Below are 3,557 nucleotides of genomic sequence, written 5' to 3'. Positions count from 1 at the left end.
TCGAATATCTGTCAATATTTTTGTAGTATCCCTTGCTATAAACTTTTAAATTGCATGAAATTTTATATATAGAAGCTTAAGAGTGAGGCCTACAACTTTCATGCTTGCCTTTTTCAATGATTGAGTGCTTATCATTTTCAAAAAATTTCTTGAATTCAGAAAATTGAAATCAATTTTTTCTAAAAGGGGTACCTATTTGGTAATTGAAGACTAAACTAATCTCAACATAATATTTTCTACATATGTTCCCCTCAAAATCTATGGGAAAATAACTGTTAGTTATTTAACATGTTCAAAACATTTGTTATTCTAGAGTTAAAACAAAGCCTAAACTCCACAATTGAAAATATTCCTATTTTCAAGGCCAATTTTCATAGGTCAAATAACTGTCAGTATTTTGGTCGTATCTCCCTCTATAAACCTTCGAATTGCTTGAAATTTTATATATAGAAGTCTAAGAAAGAGGGCTATAACATTCATATTTGTCTTTTTTAATGATAGGGCGCTTATCATTTTTTAAAATTTGCTTGAATTCAGAAAATCAAAATCGAATTTTTCTAAAAATGGGTTCAGTTTTGGTAGTTGAAGCCCGAACTAATCTCTACATAATATTTTCTATATGTGTACAACATGTTAGTTATTTCTCCCCTCGACATCTCATGGGGAAATGCTTTGTGTAGAGTTAAAACGAAATCAGTTCATGTTCTACCAATGAGGATGAATTACATGATTGACCATTATGCAGATCTCTATGTGAGAGAGATAGTTCGTCATCATGGGACTTCGAGGTCTAACATGTCTGATAGGGACCCTGTCTTTACTTCCAAGTTTTGGGGAAGTTTGCTGAGGGCGATGGATACGCCGGTAAAGTTCAGTTCAGCTTATCATCCTCAGACCGATGGTCAGTCTGAGAGGACTATCTAGATATTGGAGTACATGCTAAGAGCATGTGTGTTTCACTTTGAAGGGTCCTGAAGTAAATATTTACCTCTGATAAAGTTTTCCTATAACAACAGCTACCAGCTTACTATTGGAGTGGCACCTTATGAGATGTTGTATGGTAGAACGTGCATATCACCCATTCACTGGGATGAGATGGGTGAGAAGAAATATTTAGGTCCTCAAGCAGTTCAGAGGACCACTGAGGCTATTGAGAATATTAGAGCTTGGATGCTCGCGTCTCAGAGTAGACATAAGAGTTATTCAGACCCAAGGCGGAGGAACGTGGAGTTCCAGGTGGGAGACTATGTCTTCCTTAGGGTTTCACCTCTGAGAGGGGTGAAGAGCTTCGGGAAGAAGGGAAAGTTAAGCCCTAGGTTTGTGGGACCATTTGAGATCCTGGAGAGGATTGGTCAGCTGGCCTATAGGTTGGCCTTACCCCATGCACTCTCTAGTGTGCATAATGTATTCCATATTTCCATGATGAGGAAGTATGTGTCAGATGGAACTCATGTACTGAGCTATGAGGATCTGGAACTGGAGGCAAACTTGTCCTATAAGGAGTAACCAATTCAGATTTTAGACAGGAAAGACAAGGTCCTGAGGAACAAGACTATACCTTTAGTTAATGTATTGTGAAGGAACAACAAGGTCGAGGAAGTGACATGGGAGCTAGAGGCAGATATGCAGACTCGATATCCTGAGCTACTCAGGTAAAATTTCGTGGATGGAATTTGTGTAAGAAGGGGATAGTTTGTAACGTCCCAAAATTACCTAATAAGGCTTTGGGCCTTGATTAGGGGGCCAGGATGACAATATATGTAATTATATGTTTATTTGATATATTTGATTGTGATTATGTGAGTTATATAATAATATAACTAGTTATGCATGTTTAAGGATATTAAATGTGTGTGTGGGCCTGTTTCTTATTAGAAGAGCAATTTTCGTCATTTGGCCCGCTATGGGCATAATTGTATATATGTGCATATATGTGATTAACGTGAGAGACCACATTATTATGTTGGTTTATTTGGGTTACTCATCAAGAGACGATCCTAGGGAGCAAGTTTGCAGGAAAGTCACAACGGAACCCAATACCCAACTCGGGGTGAGTCAAGGGGTATTTTAGGTATTTAGCATTAAATCGGGTTATCTGGTAATGGGAATGAATAATTGAGGATATATTTGGAGTTAGCGAGATTAGGAGAGAATACCGGGGATTTTGACCATTTTGCCCTCGGGGACGTTTTTGGTACCCCAAGCCTCGGGATTAGCTTAAGTCGTTTAAACCTCAAGGAAACAAAACATAAACACTTAAACACCTCACACACTCAATCGACTCTTTCTCTCTCATGTTTGGCATTTATCACATTAAATTCGGTTACTCATTTTCGAACTTGCCTCATTTGTGCACTGAATACTCTATATATTCGAATTCACTTTGGTTATTTAATTGTCAGTGTTTTCTTATTTTTCTCTCTCACTTATAACCAAAGTGTTTAGGGTTTTGTTCTTTGTGTGTTTCACTTGTTTCTTTCTTCATAAAGACTCGAGGTCGAGGTTCTTCCTCAAAATTTGTGAAGTCTCAGAAGGAGACAGTTCCCTCTGCAACTCCGACTGCTCCAGCATCTATCCCTATGGTCTCTCCTCCTACAGGCCATCAACCCAAGACCACAACAAGAAAGAAGGTTCTTGCCCTTCCGGGTCATGAAGGAGCTACTTTGATTGGGGCTACTAGTAAAGGAGTTACCTTTCCCAACCTTGATGCTATGCAAAACCTAGCCTCGGCGGTTCCACTTGCCTCATGTGAAGGTCAAGTAAAATACAATCCTGCCTTGAATACAAGTCATTCCCAATTAGTCTCCACTGAAGCTGTGACTGATCCATCTGAACATGACTCTGAATCTTCGTTATCCACTGATGTGTTGACCCCCAAAGCAAAGGGAAAACGCAAATCCAAAACCGTTGGAACAAAGAGAACCGAAAAGGCAAAAGTGGCTCCAACAAAAGGTACCAACTCCATCTCTGATTCATCTCCTTTATCAAGATTCAAATTGAAGGAAAAAATAAATCCACCTACTTGCACCTCATTGGAGGATGTTTCTCCTGAAACGGAAGACTCACTGCCTGAGTTGGACCCTTCCTTGACCGAGCCAATTCCTGAAGTTCCTCTTGAAGATTTGGAGGAGGAGTCTGAATCTGAAGAAGACCCATTCGAAGGCACTCCTGTTGCATCTGACCCAAAGGGAACAACACCATTGGCCTTTCCCGAATTGTCTTCCAAACTCACTAAACAAAAAGGTGCCCCTGTCCGTACCTCAGGTTCTTTCAAAGCTCATTCTCTTACTTTCTGTTTTAATGATAATGAGAAAAATATGCAATTTTATGAGCATCGTCACTTTATTAGTGAGAATAATTTCCTTTTTGCTCCTCATCGTGTTTTTGGGGTCTTACTTACTTTAGAGGAAATGAGTTGGTTACGATCTTTGTCTGGCTTTGATGAGTTTGTGCCTCGGGTTGTTAATGAATTTTATGCAAATTTGAATGATGAGTTGTTAGATCAGACTTCTTTTACATTTCATAAAGTGTATGTTAGGAGTCATTGGTATAAGTTT

Source organism: Humulus lupulus, chromosome 7 (genome assembly GCF_963169125.1).
Source record: "Humulus lupulus chromosome 7, drHumLupu1.1, whole genome shotgun sequence".
Taxonomy (NCBI): Eukaryota; Viridiplantae; Streptophyta; class Magnoliopsida; order Rosales; family Cannabaceae; genus Humulus; species Humulus lupulus.
The sequence above is the reverse complement of the archived record's forward strand: the minus strand, read 5'-3'. Positions refer to the sequence as shown.